The following is a 16,559-nucleotide window of genomic DNA, read 5'->3' on the forward strand; positions in this document are numbered from 1 at the left end:
GGGAACCTGATCCTGCGATCAGACCTGCTAAAGTCCTAATCTAGTCTGTACGGAGACCTATAGATTTGGGGAGGGAATCCCTACAAGTACTAAGGACTGGGAGGAATATGGGACACCTCCTAACAGAAATAGCAGCAGACAGACGAACAAACAAAATAGATAGAACCTAGAGGTCCGTAGACCAAGCAAACTAACAGAGTTAGATACAGAGCACAGGCTAGCTAGAAAGTAGATATACAATGAAGTCCAGCAAAGCCAGAAGGGCGGAGCAGGATTAAATAGGCCAACAAGGTCATGTGACCAGCAAAGGAAAAAAAACCTAACAGCAAGGTTCTAACAGTACCCCCCCTTCTAAGAGGATCCTCCGGATCCCCTAGGACCAGGCTTATCAGGAAATCTCCTGTGAAACGCTCTGATAAGTCTGGACGCGGAAACATCATCTGACCTCACCCAAGAGTTATCCTCGGGTCCGAAACCTTTCCAGGCCACAAGATACTGCAAACTACCTCTATACCGTCTAGAGTCAAGGATGCGAGAAATTTCATATTCCCCGTCCTCCACCACCGGAGGAACAGAGGCAGAGGCGTCACCATCCGACACAACAGCTTTTTTTAACAGAGAGACATGAAAGACCGGATTAATTCTCCAGGAGGTAGGAACCTCCAACCTAACAGCAGATTGGTTGACAACCTGAAGCACCTTAAAGGGCCCTACAAACTTGGGACCCAATTTCTTAGAAGGAATCCTCAACCGCAGATTCCTAGAGGACAACCAAACCATGTCACCAACAGCGAACAAAACCTCCTGTCGTTTCCTATCAAAGTAGTCTTTAGATTTTCTGTTGGCCTCCTGAAGATTACCACGCACATCCGTCCAAACTCTTTCCAAATCACCGGAAAAATTCTCCTCCTCAGGCACGGCAGATCCCAACTTGGAGAACGACCCAAACGACGGATGTCTCCCAGAACAACAAAAAAAAGGCGAACAACCAGCAGAAGAAGATGTATGATTGTTCAGAGCAAATTCGGCAAGTGGCAGAGACTCAGACCACCCCTCTTGATTGTCTGCCACAAAACAACGCAAGAACTGCTCAACATCCTGGTTTTTCCTTTCTGTCTGGCCATTAGATTCAGGATGATATCCGGACGAAAACGACAAATGAATTCCCAACCTGTCACAAAAGGCACGCCAAAAACGAGCCACGAACTGAGGACCCCTATCAGAAACAATGTCAGTAGGAACGCCATGAAGTCTGACAATTTCCTTGACAAAGGCCTTAGCGAGAGTTTTAGCGCAGGGCAGTTTGACGAAGGGAACCAAGTGACACATCTTGCTAAAACGGTCCACGACCACCCAGATGACAGTAAAACCCTCAGAGGGGGGAAGGTCAGTTATAAAGTCCATAGCCAAATGTGTCCAAGGAGCACTGGGGACCTCCAAAGGACAAAGCAACCCCGCAGCAGGAGTATGTGAGGACTTAGATCTAGCACATATAGTACATTGGCGCACCCACTTAATGACTTCCTTCTGCCATCCAGGCCACCAAAAACTGCGACCCACCAGTCTCTTGGTCTCAGAGATTCCGGGATGACCTGCCAACCGAGATTCGTGACACTCAACAAACAAATCTCTCCTAAAGGTCCCAGGCACAAACAACCTCCCATGAGGAGTGTTAGATGGGGCATTCTCCTGAGCTTTAAGAATCTCATCTTCCAAAACGGAGTCTAAAGCAGCTATCACAACACCTTCTTGTAAAATGTTTTCCTCTTTCTCAGCACCGACTATGGGAGAAAAACTGCGAGACAAGGCATCCGCCTTAACATTCTTAGTACCAGGGATGTAAGTAACGGAGAAATTAAACCGCGAGAAAAACAGTGCCCACCTAGCCTGACGGGCATTCAGGCGCTTGGCAGCGTCAAGATATATCAGATTTTTATGATCCGTAAGAACCTGAACGGGAAATTCCGCACCTTCCAAGAAGTGGCGCCAGTGTTCAAATGCGAGTTTAATAGCCAATAATTCCCGATTACCAATATCGTAATTCAATTCAGTCTCCGAAAATTTTTTTGAAAAAAATGCACAGGGATGTAATCCATCCCCGTTATCCTGAGACAATACTGCGCCAACCCCCACAGAGGAAGCATCAACCTCAACCAAAAACGGCCTAGTAACATCAGGCTGCATAAGGATGGGAGCAGAGGTGAACCTCTCCTTGAGATACACAAAAGCTTCAATGGCCTCAGAAGACCACTGAACCGCATCAGCACCTTTCCTGGTGAGATCAGTCAGAGGTTTGACAATACTAGAAAAATTTTTTATGAATTTTCTATAGTAATTGGCGAAACCCAAAAACCTCTGTATTGATTTCAAACCAATAGGCCTAGGCCATTCCTGCACAGCCTGAACCTTAACCGGATCCATCTCAAAACCTTTGCTGGAGATAATGTAGCCCAAAAAACTAATTCTCTGTACAGCGAACTCACATTTCTCCAGCTTAGCAAAAAGCGAATTGTCCATTAATAACTGTAATACCTCACGCACGCTCCGCCAATGAGACTCCAGATCTGGCGAATAAATCAAAATGTCATCCAAATACACAACCACATTTTTACCGATCAAAGGTCTAAGGATGTCATTAATCAGATTCTGAAAAAATGCAGGAGCATTAGTAAGACCAAAAGGCATAACCAGATTCTCAAAATGACCCACAGGAGTGTTAAAAGCAGTCTTCCATTCATCACCCTCCTTCATGCGCAACAGATTGTATGCCCCCTTAAGGTCAATTTTAGAGAACCACTTGGCCCCCAATAACTGGTTAAACAGATCAGGAATCAATGGCAGTGGGTAAGGATTGCGTACCGTAATTTTGTTAATCTCACGAAAATCCAGACAAGGACGTAAACCGCCGTCCTTTTTTTTTACAAAAAAAAATCCAACCGCCACAGGAGACTTAGAGGGCCTAATGTGACCGGCGGCCAAACTTGTCTGTATGTATTCCTCCAAAGCCTTCCTCTCAGGAATAGTAAGGTTAAATAAACGACTTTTAGGAAGAGTCGCTCCAGGGACAAATTCAATAGAACAATCATAGTCTCTATGGGGAGGCAAAACCTGCGATTCTTTCTCAGAAAAAACTCTCCAAAAATCCTGAATAGGAACAGGCAATTCTCCCCTATCCAAAGCTGCAATACGCCCGTTACAACACTTGTCATAACATTTATGGCTCCAGGATTTAATTTCACTGGTAGACCAATCCAGTACAGGATTGTGAAATTTTAACCAGGGCAAACCCAATATTACTGGAGAAGGCAAGTTATTCAACACTACCAAATCCAATTTCTCATGGTGAACACCATTAATAGTGAGAGGAAATTCACTGACCTTGAGAGTAATATTCTTCAAAGGGGAGCCATCCACAGAAACCACAGCAATGGGGGATGATAAAGGTTCAGGTTTTAAATTGAGTTTTTCCACGAATCCCCCATCAATAACATTCAGTGTAGACCCGCAATCAACAAACACCCGAAATTCCATTAATTTTTCCTGAGCAATCGTGGAAGCAGCTAAAAATATACCCTTGGAATTTAAACAGGCAATACGGGCGTGACTGACCATTTTTTTTTCTTTCTTCATACGAAGCTCACAGCCTTTAATCAAATGACCAGATTTTCCACAATAGAAACACAAGCCTTCTGAAAAACGACGGTGTTTTTCTTGAGAGCGAGGTGCCACCGATCCAATCTCCATCGGTTCACCACTGTTAGTACACACATTATCATAACCAGAAACTGACATAGCAGAGGATTTGCTCTCATTAACCCTAGCACGCAGTCTTCTGTCCACCCGTATAGCTAATTGCATAGCCTGTTGCAAATCCTCAGGTGTAGGATAAGCAATTAGCAGGTCTTTAACCTTTTCACTGAGCCCAGCAAGAAATAGACTTTTCAGAGCAGAATCGTTCCACCCTGTTTGAGTGGACCAACGACGAAAATGTGTACAATATTTTTCCATATTACCTGATCCTTGTTTTAAACGTCTCAACTCAGTCTCAGCTGATGCCACACGGTCAGGATCATCATATAATAGTCCTAAAGCAGAAAAAAAACTATCCACTGATCTGAAGCATGTATCACTAGGTTGCAAAGAAAAGGCCCACTCCTGAGGCTCTTTGCGCAAAAGTGACATTATGAACCCTACGCGCTGGGATTCATCCCCAGAGGACTTGGGTCTCAAACGAAAATACAATAAGCAAGCATTTTTAAATGAAAAAAATTCTCGATGTTCACCAAAAAATAAATCCGGCAAACATACCTTAGGCTCCAAGAAATATGCTCCAGGACAGTTACTCACGTGCTGACGGAGCTCGGCCACTTCCAGAGAGAGTCCCTGCAGGTGTTTAGCCAAATCCTGAACCGACACCATGATGGAACAAAAAAAAATCTTTCCTTAGAGAATTTACAGGCTGGACTTACTGTTATGTTCTGCTACCAAAGCTAAGGAAAGAGAGGAGATCTGTCCCTACTATAAGACTCAGCTGAATCCCTACGATGTAACAGGGAACCTGATCCTGCGATCAGACCTGCTAAAGTCCTAATCTAGTCTGTACGGAGACCTATAGATTTGGGGAGGGAATCCCTACAAGTACTAAGGACTGGGAGGAATATGGGACACCTCCTAACAGAAATAGCAGCAGACAGACGAACAAACAAAATAGATAGAACCTAGAGGTCCGTAGACCAAGCAAACTAACAGAGTTAGATACAGAGCACAGGCTAGCTAGAAAGTAGATATACAATGAAGTCCAGCAAAGCCAGAAGGGCGGAGCAGGATTAAATAGGCCAACAAGGTCATGTGACCAGCAAAGGAAAAAAAACCTAACAGCAAGGTTCTAACAATCTGTCAGCTCTCTTGTGTGGTGTAGTATATAGAGGATGTGTCAGCTCTCCTGTGTGGTGTAGTATATAGAGGATCTGTCAGCTCTCCTGTGTGGTGTAGTATATAGAGGATCTGTCAGCTCTCTTGTGTGGTGTAGTATATAGAGGATCTGTCAGCTCTCTTGTGTGGTGTAGTATATAGAGGATCTGTCAGCTCTCCTGTGTGGTGTAGTATATAGAGGATGTGTCAGCTCTCCTGTGTGCTGTAGTATATAGAGGATCTGTCAGCTCTCTTGTGTGGTGTAGTATATAGAGGATCTGTCAGCTCTCCTGTGTGATTCTGCAAGGAGGGCCTATTTTCTAACCTGGCACCATACAATAAGCTGACAGATCAAACTATTGATGCAACACTCGTCTTTAGCATTGTTGTGTCTTGTGTAAGCCCCATTTTGTGGCCCCTGGAGTAAGTATGGTTGTATATTCTGCATACATACTGATTCTACATGCTTCAACATAAGTTTAATATGGCTATGCCAACTGCAAGTGCATATCCTCGTGTGCAAAGGTTGTAGTCAGATGCTGTAGTAGAGTGTATGCACTAACTTTAATAAGTTCATATTTAGATTACATATTTACCAATAGGAAAATATAGGGCAAGGTGGGCATGCTGCTGCAAGGATCTGCTGCATCATCACAGAATAAAACAGCCTGAGGCTGCGTGCCCACGATGCGTTTTTCAAGCGTTTATGCTGCGGAATTTCCACAGCGTAAACGCTTCAAAAACGCTTGGTAATCCGCACCCCATGGTCCCCAATGGCATTCCGCAATGTCAATGCCCATGCTGCGGATTTTTCCGCAGCGTTTATGCTGCGCTCAAAAATCCGCAGCATGTCCATTAATTTTGCGGAAGCGCCGCCATTGACTTGCATTGAGACGCACATAATCCGTGTCAGTACACTTGTACTCACGGATTATATGCGTTTCAATGTGCGGATGGTACTCAAGTCTGGAGGAGAGGAGACTCTCATCCAGACCTGGGTACCATAGAAACTGTAAAAAAAAGAATAAAATAAAAAATAAAGATTATATTCACCTTCCGACGGCCCCCGGTCTCCTTCCCTGTGCTTGCGGGTAAAACTGAAGGACCTGCGGTGACGTCACATTCATGTGACGGCAGGTCTTTCAGTGCAGTGTCCCGCGATCAGCTGGCAGCCAGGAAGGAGCGCAGCAACACACCCCGGGCCATCGGAAGGTAAGTATAGGTTTATTTTTTTATTTTTAAACATTCTTTACGGTCACACTATATAAATCCATGCTGTTTGCATGGATTTATATAGTGTGACCTAGTTGTCAAGCACTTTCCAAGTGATGCTAAAATCGCCTGGAAAGTGCTTGTCAATCCGCATGCAGAAACGCATGTGAATAACGCTTCAAATCCGCATGTATTTGGCAGGAAAAACGCATGCACAATCTGCATGCGTTTTTTCTGCCAGGGAGATGCAGAAATGCTGCAGAAATTTTCTGCTTCATTTCTGCATCGTGGGCATATAGCCTTACCAGCACCAGGTCAAATTACCAATGCGACAGACCCTCATGATAGAGGCGGGGGCAGCACAGGTGCAAAATACTGATGCGACAGCCACCCACTCCATGAAATGGCAGATATGTGAGTGGTTGTGTAGTATTATAAATGCACTTACAACTGCAGCTTGGAGGGGGTGGCTGTCACATCAGTCCTCTGCACCTGTGTTTCTCCTGCCTTTATCATGGAGGTCTGCTGCATCCTGCTTGTGTATTGGTAATTTGACCTAGTGTTGGTAAGGACTCTTTCACATGTCAGTTTCTCCGGTATGAGTGGTGACAGTTTCCACACGTACCGGAGACACTGACACATGCAGATCCATTAAAATCAATGGGTCTGTGCACATCTCCGTATGTTTTCACGGGCCATGTGTCTGTGTGCTCCACACGGAGACAAGTCCGTTTTTTTGCGGATACACGGTCCGCAAAACGTCCCACATGGATGACATCAGTGTGTCATCTGTGTGACATGTACCGGCGCCTGGGAATCAGCACTACAGTTAGCGCTGTTCCCAAGTGCCGGGTGCTGAACGCTACCCTCATCATAGTTCCCTGCCGGCTCTGCCGTCAGCACCAGAAGGGACAATGATGAGGGTAGTGGTAGTCTGCTTCCGCAGTGTCCCCACCTGTAAAGATAAGAATAAAATAATGAAATCCATGTACTCACCTCTCCTAGGTGTCCCCCGCTGTGATCCATGTGACCACTGCTGCCGAGGAGCCGGGGAGAATGAGTGGCTCTGGAGCTGCGCTCAGTGAGTGACAGGACACCGCTCCTGAGCTGAAGCTCCGCTGCCAGGATTCCCTGGTTTTTGAGTCTGGACCGGCTGATAGGTATACGTTATACATACTCCCGGCCAGAGCCTGGCCAGTGGCTGCGGCCTCTCTCCATACACTTGTATTGAGTGAGCTGCACCCATCTAGTGACGCGACCGTCCAGTGGGCGCGGCCTCACTCCATACAGGTGTATGGAGCCAGGCCTCGCCAACTAGTTCCTGAATTGTTCAGGAATAGTTTAGACACTGGCAATGCATTGAGTTTGTATGACACTATTTACTTTCACACTATGGGGTCTGCCATTCAGTTGCACAGGCATTGTTCAATTTCAAACTTTCCTGGTCCACAAGTATTGTTCAATCTCACACATAGCTCAATTAATGTTTACACGGTACACATCACTAATCTGATTAAACTCTCCTAATACAAACAACCATCTGAGTGACCAAGACAAGATGGTAAAATCACAAAAATAAATTACTTCCAATGGGTGAAAAACGCTGAAAAAAACTGAGCGAAGTGACCTGCTCTATTTTCCAAAAACCCAACCAGGCACAAAATACGCAACAACAAAAAAAACAAGACGTGAGACCAGAGAATTCTGGTTTCTCATACACTTTGCTGGTACTGCAAAACGCAGCTGGAAATTTGCATAAAAATCTGCTGCAAAAAATGCTGAAAAACCCATCATGTGTGAACATAGCCTAAAAGAGCTAAGAAAGCCTTCATCTTGCTCCTTTATTCTCAAGCAGCACCCAGAGCTTGGGCTGATTCATTAGAGCAGTTGTGCTTTGGCTAGTTTTCGGTCTTGCCCCTGCTTCTTGTGTTTTTTGCTTGTGCCATATTCATTTGCGTCTATTTTGAAGTCTATTTAATGTGTTTGCCTGTTTTTGTTGTATTTTCCATTATGGCAGAGTTTAAGGTTTCCAGATGTTTTCACCTAATTCATGAATTTGTCACAAATGTATCCACCCCACCCCCCACTGGCACAACAGCTTTGCTCCATTGTGCAAAACTGGCAATATTTTGAGCTAAAAAGTTGCAAAGAAGGTTAAAGACAAAAATAAAGACCATTTTTACAATCCATGAACTAGCTTACAAAATATGAGCAAAAACAATAAGACAAAAAAGAAAAGCGACTTAAAAGAACCCTGCAGATGATGAATCGGAGCCTCAGATGAGAACTGTAGGGTAATTGCACAAAATGCTGCCATTCAGGGATGTTATTAGGGGTAATATGGTAAGGGGGACTATTAGCTGTAATATGGTAAGAATGGAAGGCTGAGCTACAGTGCCGGAAGGAGCTGCCCTTAGGTGCTGTCCTGAAGCCGGCACATGCACAGAGGACCCCTGCTGCCAGCTGCCCCTCCCCGGCATAGTGCGCCCTGTGCTCGGCGTGCAGCGGATCAATAGGATCCATCTATAGGGTAAAGGTAACGAGCACCCCTGCAGCAGCCATGTTCTTCATGGTGGCAGCTGCTCAGCGCTTGCTTCTTTCTCCTCTTGGTCCTGTGTTCCTTCATTGTTTCTGCTCTAGCCATCAGTGATGAAATATTAATAGTAGCCTGAGAATACTGATATAACATTGTAGGCTCATCTCAGGAGTGAAGTAGGGTATGATTGTGTGCAATACCTAAGTGCATAGCTTTATTGTTAGATATATATTTTCAGATCCATTAGGCTATGTTCACACAAGTGTATGGAAAATCGTCACATTTTTTTCTATATAAAAATTGAAATTTTGTCATCAGTACTCTCATCCGGGTGACATCTGTTTTTATACCGTTCATCAAACATTTAAAGAGTTCTACGACAATGGCCATAAAATGTCAGCAACACGTCTGTGTGGTGGGACAAGCATTTTAAGGGCTTACTCACAATCACTGGGAGACTGACAGCGCCTCTGTGTTTTTGGAGACCCTCCTGGATTTGGCGTACAAATACTGATGTGTGATTAAAGCTTTAGAAGGAAAGCAATGTGTAAAAACGTTGCTTCCCGCGATGGAGGGCTACCGTGTCTTTTGCGGTGACCGGTAAGAATACCTATCACATGTAATGACGTGTGTCACCAAAATCACCTCTGTTTTTTTGATGTACAAGAAAAATGGTAGAGAGTTTCAACAGATTTTCATCAGTTTTTTTTTTTGATCCGACAGATCAATATAGAACATGTCTCTGTGGTTTTGCACAGACCACTCTGAAATGTGAACAGATGGCACTTGTATATGAAAAACTGCCATGTGAGTGAGCCCTGACCGGCCAGTCCTGTTCCCTGCCCCTTGAAAGCATGCAGGATAGCAGGACTTCATGAAGGGCTTGATTCATTGTTGCATTTGCGCCTGCTTTTTGTCTCATCTTTAATGTTTTTCACCTGTCTTTTATTTGTGCTTAACTCTTCTTGTAATTTGTGATTTTTTTTTTTAAAGTGTATTTTATACATTTCCCGGTCTTTCTTATGTTCGTCATTGTTGGCAGAGTTTAAGGTTTTCAGATATTTTTGGCCAATTAATCAATTTTTTACTTTTTAAAAAGGCTCCAAATTTGGTGCAAATGTACTCCACTTACCCTCCTGGAGTGATTTGAAGACCAGAAATTTTGACACAGATTTTGCCCCATGTTACAAAATGTGTAACCTTTTGTGCTACAAAGTCACAAGACAGGTCAGGGATAGTGTTGAGCATTCCGATACTGAAATATCGGGTATCGGAATTCCGATACTTTTAGAATATCGAATACCGGAATCGGAAGTTCCCATAATGCCTGCGTTCTGCAGTGTCTCTGAAGGATGACAAGCTGCATGGCAGCGCTCAGCTGCGATCCAGCCTGTCATCAGAATGCCATCCCAGCGTGAGAGAATTCTCCTGATTATTTAAAAGCTGGCGGGCGGTAAAAAGCTGCCGGCTTTTAAACAATCACACAGCCCCATACTGTTTCCCCGCAGCCTCCCACCCCGATCCTCCGCTCCCCCCCATCCTGATCGTAAGTTAGGACCGGGCGGGGAGCGCAGCACCAAGGAGCGGGGAGCGAAGGACCCGGGCGGGGAAGCCAGCAGTGAAAAGACTTCACCGCCGACTTTCCCGTTCTGTGCTACGCTTTCCCGCCGGTTATTTCAAATGAACAGCTGAGGTATCCGCTGATGCCGATCAGCTGTTCATTTGAAGTAGCTGTGGTGCCCTCAGAGGGTTCATGTGAGTTCATGCTTGACTGCATTGCATGAACTCACATGAACTTTCCCACGGCCACACAGGTCCGCCTCACCTCCCAGACCATCAGCCCGTCATGATTAGTGTCTGCGGAGTGTCTTTGCGATGTCTGCGGAGTGTCTGTGCGATGTCTGCGGGTGGGTGCGTGCAGGCAGACATAGGCCGATGTGACACTACTACTCCCATCGGCCTATGTCTGTCCCCCATCCACTCGTGCCAGCAGGATCAGCTCGATGGGAGCAGTAGTTCCCATCAGCCTGATCCTGCTATTTAAACTGCCTCATATGTTATTTTGCCCCTATACACCTCTTTTATTCTTTTAGGCCCCCATATTTTTTTTTTGTTTTTGGTCCCCAATAAATGTTAAATACATGTCATTGGTGGCCAGTGGTTACCTAAAATAAATGAGTTTATACATTACCTGTCCCCGCCGATCGCCACCTAAAATAAAGTAAAAACTACACCTATACTCACCTAGACACCTAATTCCCCGAAGCCATCGATCTCCTGTAATAAAATATAAAATAATAAACCACAACCTTATCCTTACCCCTCCGTAGTAGTCCACGAGTGTCCCACGATGATCTCCAGTTTAGAGCAGCCACATAGAATGTGACCGCTCTGAACCGCTGCCGCAGCTAGAATGATGGGGCCGTAAAGCAGCCCCGTCATTGCATAAGCGGGTTCGCCGGAGTTCAGGCAGCGCTGCTCCGGTTAGCTGCTTTACGGCCCTGCTGTACTGTGAGAAATTCCCATGGTACAGCAGTGCCGTAAAGGAGGTCTCCGGAGCTGCGCTGCCTGAATGCACTCCGGTGACCTCAGTCAGTGGCTCCCGCTGCCGGGAGCGGACGTGTTCCCGGCAGCGTGAGCTTACAGCAGCCATGCACAGCTGTCACCATCTCCAGATGTGACAGCTGTGCATGGGAGATCAGCGCAGGAACGTGGACAGGTAACTATTTTTTTTTTAGTAAACTAAGAATTAAATAAAATGGTGTGTTTTATTTCAAATAAATTATTTTTTTCTGGATGTAGTGTGTTTTTTTTTCTTTTTAACACTTTGTAGGTTAGTAATGGGGGTGTCTTATAGATGCCCATCATTACTAACCTGGGCTTCATGGCAGCTGGTGCTGACATGAACCCCAGCACTATTACCCCCTGCCACCGCACCAGGGCAGCGTGGAAGAGCGAGGCTAAGTGCCAGAGTTGGCGCATCCTATGGATGCGCCATTTCTGGGGCGGCTGACGGCTGGTGTTTCTAGCCTGGGAGGGGGCCAATATTCATGGCACCCTTCCTGGGCTATTAATATCAGCCCCCAGCTGTCTGCCTAGCCTTTGCTAGCTATTAAAATAGGGGGGACCCCACGTCATTTTTTTGGGGGGGGTCTCCCATTTTAATAGCTAGTAAAGGCTAGGTATTCAGCTGGGGGCTGATATTAGTAGCCTGGGGAGCTCCGTGGGTATTACCCCCTTACCAGGCTTCAAACATCTGCCCCAGCCGTCTGCTTAACCTCCGTTAGAGACTAAAATTAAGGGGAACCCCACGCCAATTTTTTTTTTAATAAATCCTTTACACTAAATGACAAGTACAGTAAGCAACACTGTCACTGTACTTCATATATATGTGACTGACATGTTTCTATCTATCTAATCTGTGTGTGATTCTCTATTCTTTCTATTCTAAATTGTCGGGTACTGCTGCTGAATTGCCGGCCGGCTTTTTTAAAGAGACGTTGTATGAAAACACTAATATTTTTTAAAATAAATCCTTTACACTAAATGACAAGTACAGTAAGCAACACTGTCACTGTACTTCATATATATGTGACTGACATGTTTCTATCTATCTAATCTATGTGTGATGCTCTATTCTTTCTGTTCTAAATTGTCAGGTACCGGTGTATGCCGCTGATGAATTGCCGGCTTTTCGCATAATACATTCTACATTATTCTTAGTTGTTTTACTTCATGTAGAATTACCCTACAAGGAAAGAAAGGGTTTATTTTCATTCCGATATTTGTGTCCCATTGACTTGCATTGGTTTCCGGTATCGGAATCGGCGATATCCGATACTTTTTGGGTATCGGCCCGATCCAATCCGATCCAATATTTCCTGATATCGGAAGGTATCGCTCAACACTAGTCAGGGACAAAAATTGTCTGATTCAAGAATTTTGGGCAGAATGTGGAATTTTGAAGAATTTGACCCAAAAAATCATTAATGATCCCACAAAACAAAAAAGACAAGTGACTTAACAAAACAAAAAAACAAACAAATCAGGGCTAAATAACTTTGTAGTCCGGCACAGGAAGCTTCTGGAAGGGCTTCTCCTCCTTTTCTAGGGCCTTTCTGACATTCCAGGAGAGTTGGCCAATAAGGTTCCAGGCAGTGGGTTAAATAAGGACAAGCCCCTATTCATCATGGACTTCGTGGCTTTTTTTCTACAGTAAAAAATGTTTTTAAGGCTAATGAGCATATAAATAAATAAATAAATTAAAAAAAATCAGTTTTATTCAGAAAAGTCATAGAATTTTTTTTAAGCTTATATGTATGGAATCCAATTTTTTTTTTTTTTTTTTTTTTTTTTTTTTTTTTCTGCACCCTTAGATCTGAATGGGTGAGTCTCATCTGATTTATGGAAGAAACTAGTGCATCCTGTGATCTGTGATTTTTTATTTTATTTTTTTTATGTAAATTCAATCCATGAAAACAACTGCTCCTCTCCACATGACCACTGAATAACCTTGCTCTCTGTGCAATCCGTTTTTTGCACAGACATCAGTCGGACTGAAAATATGGTTGTGTAAATGAGCCTTATAGTGAGTTATTTGTTATGTAGAGGGGAGGAGCTAGAGGGAGAGCCCCTCCCCCTCTTATCTGCATAGAATCTTATCAGTACCAACATGTTTTACGGAGAATTGAGAGTTCTGATAATGACTGATCAGTTCTGGAGGAGAAAGAAGCAGATCTCTCTGATAAGATATGACAAAGTCTCTTATTTCCATATGTAATATTGATTTATGCACTAAAAGTAAAAGAACGGTTACTCTTTAATGTTTCAGCCTGCATGTGATTTTAGACTACTTTTTATCCTGTTGTCAAATCCAGTAATCATCCACTTTTGAGAACCCGCGGATGGGATTTTCTTGTGGAGTATTAGGAAAAATGTAAGATTGTGTTTACTTAGCTTCAGTTGGGTAGTCACAAACCGAGGAAACAGGCCACACTTTGGGCCTCACTTTCTCTTTTAATGGTTGACTTTTTATTGCTTAAAGGGGTTGTCCACACTTAATTACTTTTTTTCAACGTATGCGTGTATTTTTGGATAAATTCATTTTTGCAATTAAAAATGTAGCCGGGTACCTTGTACAGCCTCTGTATTGCCCTGTCTATTGCTGTTTGTAGAATGGATTAAAGTAGCCGGGAATCCATCACGGAGCTGGTTCTAATGGTCCAGTGGGAGACTTTGTCAGTCTCTGAGCTCCTCAGATGATTTATGACCACAGTCCACATTAAAGCTGAATGTGCAGTAAACAAAGAGCCTGTGAAAGTCAAATGATGCAAAATCTGTAATGAAACACAATTGCTAATGTGATTTTTAGCTGCAAAGTTCAAAAATGGTCAGTGGTGGTGGACAACCTTTTTAATGTGAGTAAAGCCGCACTAATTCAAGAAAGTGGCTAACTCTTTAACCCTTTAAAATCTAAAGCATTGGCTCCAAACTTTCTGAACAATGAACCACGTTCATCTCTGACATATGTTCGCGAGTCACATGCAGAGCCCTCCGAATAGTGACACCCAGAGTCCCCATTACCAGTATAATGACAAAGAAGCTTCTCTACCCCCCCCCCCACCTCCCAGAAATAACACCCAGACTTTGTGCCAACCTGCCTTGTAGGTCGCATGCTCATATCCAGTAGTTCACACCTTACCTCCATTCAGTACTCCAGTCTACCATATTTACCTCTCCACCACCATGGCCAATATTCAGGTGCATCTCACTAAATTAAAATATCATCAAAAAGTTAATAGATTTCAGTTCTTCTATACAAAAAGTGAAACTCAAATACTATATAGTAATTACAAACAGAGTGATCTATTTCAAGTGTTTATTTCTGTTAATGTTGATGATTATGGCTTACAGCCAATGAAAACACAAAAGTCATTATCTCAGTAAATTAGAATACTTTATAACAACAGCTTGAAAAATATTTTTAAAATCCAAAATGTTGGCCTACTGAAATGTATGTTCAGTAAATGCACTCAATACTCGGTCGCAGCTCCTTTTGCATCAATTACTGCATCAATGCGGCGTGGCATGGAGGCGATCAGCCTGTGGCACTGCTGAGGTGTTATGGAAGCCCAGGTTGCTTTGATAGCAGCCTTCAGCTCGTCTGCATTGCTGGGTCTGGTGTCTCTCCTCTTCCTCTTGACAATACCCCATAGATTCTCTATGAAGTTAAGGTCAGGCGAGTTTGCTGGCCAATCAAGCACCGTGATACTGTTGTTTTTAAACCAGGTATTGGTACTTTTGGCAGTGTGGACAGGTGCCAAGTCCTGCTGGAGAATGACATTTCCATCTCCAAAAAGCTTGTCGGCAGAGGGAAGCTTGAAGTGCTCTAAAATTTCCTGGTAGACGGCTGCGCTGACTTTGGTCTTGATAAAACACAATGGACCTACACCAGCAGATGACATGGCTCCCCAAACCATCACTGATTGTGGAAAATTCACACTAGACCTCAAGCAGCTTGGATTGTGTACCTCTCCACTCTTCCTCCAGCCTCTGGAACCTTGATTTCCAAGTGAAATGCAAAATTTACTTTGCATTTACTTAGTATCAATGACTGCCTTCTGGACATCTGTCAAGTCAGCAGTCTTCTCGATGACTGTGGAGCCTACTGAAACAGACTAAGGGACCTTTTTAAATGCTTAGGAAGCATATGCAGGTGTTTTTTGTTGATTATTCTAATTTACTGAGCTAATGACTTTTGTGTTTTCATTGGCTGTAAGTCATAATCATCAACATTAACAGAAATAAGCACTTGAAATAGATCACTCAGTAAAGACTCTATATAATAGGAGTTTCACTTTTTGCATTGAAGAGCTGAAATAAATTAACTTTTTAATTATATTTTAATTTTGTGAGATGCACCTGTATATACATGAAGATCTGCTCTTCTGTGTGGGACTAGTCTGGAGACCATTCTTCATAGCTGTCTGATAGAACTGGTACACCAAGCTGGCAGAGAGCCACGCATCAATGATCCACGAGCCACAGGTTGGGGACCCTTTGTCTAAAGGCTGTAAAAATAACAAAATCAGGTGTCCTTACCCTTGTCATTCCAGGGTTTCCTCTCGTCTTTGATGCAACTGGAGTGGTAATGGCCCAGCCACTGGGCTCAGCACTTTTGCCAATGCAGACGACATATTAGGCTTCCAAAAAGGAGCATGTATGCCTCTGATTTAATTGTGAGGGTTTTTTTGCATATTATATAGCTGAAAAGAAAAAATAGTTGTATTCTCCAGGTAGGCTGTATGCACTTAGAGGTTGTCCACTACTTTTTCATTGATGACCTATACTAAAGATATTTCATCAATGTCTGATCAGTCAGGGTCCGACACCTGGCACCACCGCCGATCAACTGGTGTCAGTGGCGGCCTCTGGCCGGAAATGCTTGATTGCAGAGCTGCTCCTTCTTGTGGCCATGGCCAGGTAAGGCACATCCGCCTTCTATTCAAATCTACACTGCCGACTCCAAGAACAGCTGTTTGGCAGGGGCACTGGGTGTCGGACCCTGATCGATCAGACATTGATGACCTATCCTAAAGGGGTTGTCCTGTCCAAGTCGATAACTCTGTGTGTCACTCTGTGTGTCACTCTGTGTGTCACTCTGTGTGTCACTCTGTGTGTCACTCTGTGTGTCACTCTGTGTGTCACTCTGTGTGTCACTCTGTGTCTGCAGACTTATGAATCCCGCCAGCGCACGCACTGTACGCTGTGGAGATTCGCCAGTTTCTGACCCGAGACCGGAAGTTATGTATGTGTTATGCTTGCTTCCAGCCCGAGCCCGTCTAGTGGGTGTGGCCTCACTCCATACACTTGTATTGAGCAAGGCAGCGCCCCGACTAGT

At 44.1% G+C, this 16,559-nt stretch overlaps 1 protein-coding gene across 5 annotated transcripts in view; it reads left to right on the plus strand.

Moving 5' to 3' along the window:
* MPV17L (MPV17 mitochondrial inner membrane protein like) overlaps positions 1-16,559 on the plus strand; it is a 94,287-nt gene that overhangs the window by 55,602 nt on the left and 22,126 nt on the right. The window contains exon 1 of one of the 5 annotated variants that reach the window (XM_073656571.1): positions 8,480-8,659. The exons of 3 other annotated variants lie outside the window; for them this stretch is intronic. The gene's annotated coding sequence lies outside the window, so the exon portion shown is untranslated. Of the gene's footprint in view, positions 1-8,479; positions 8,660-16,559 lie in introns of those variants that run through there. One more of the 5 variants, XM_073656570.1, reaches the window with a different exon arrangement.

The sequence above is a fragment of the Phyllobates terribilis genome, unplaced genomic scaffold (assembly GCF_046119375.1).
Source record: "Phyllobates terribilis strain yellow unplaced genomic scaffold, ASM4611937v1 Scaffold_12__6_contigs__length_324123572, whole genome shotgun sequence".
Taxonomy (NCBI): Eukaryota; Metazoa; Chordata; class Amphibia; order Anura; family Dendrobatidae; genus Phyllobates; species Phyllobates terribilis.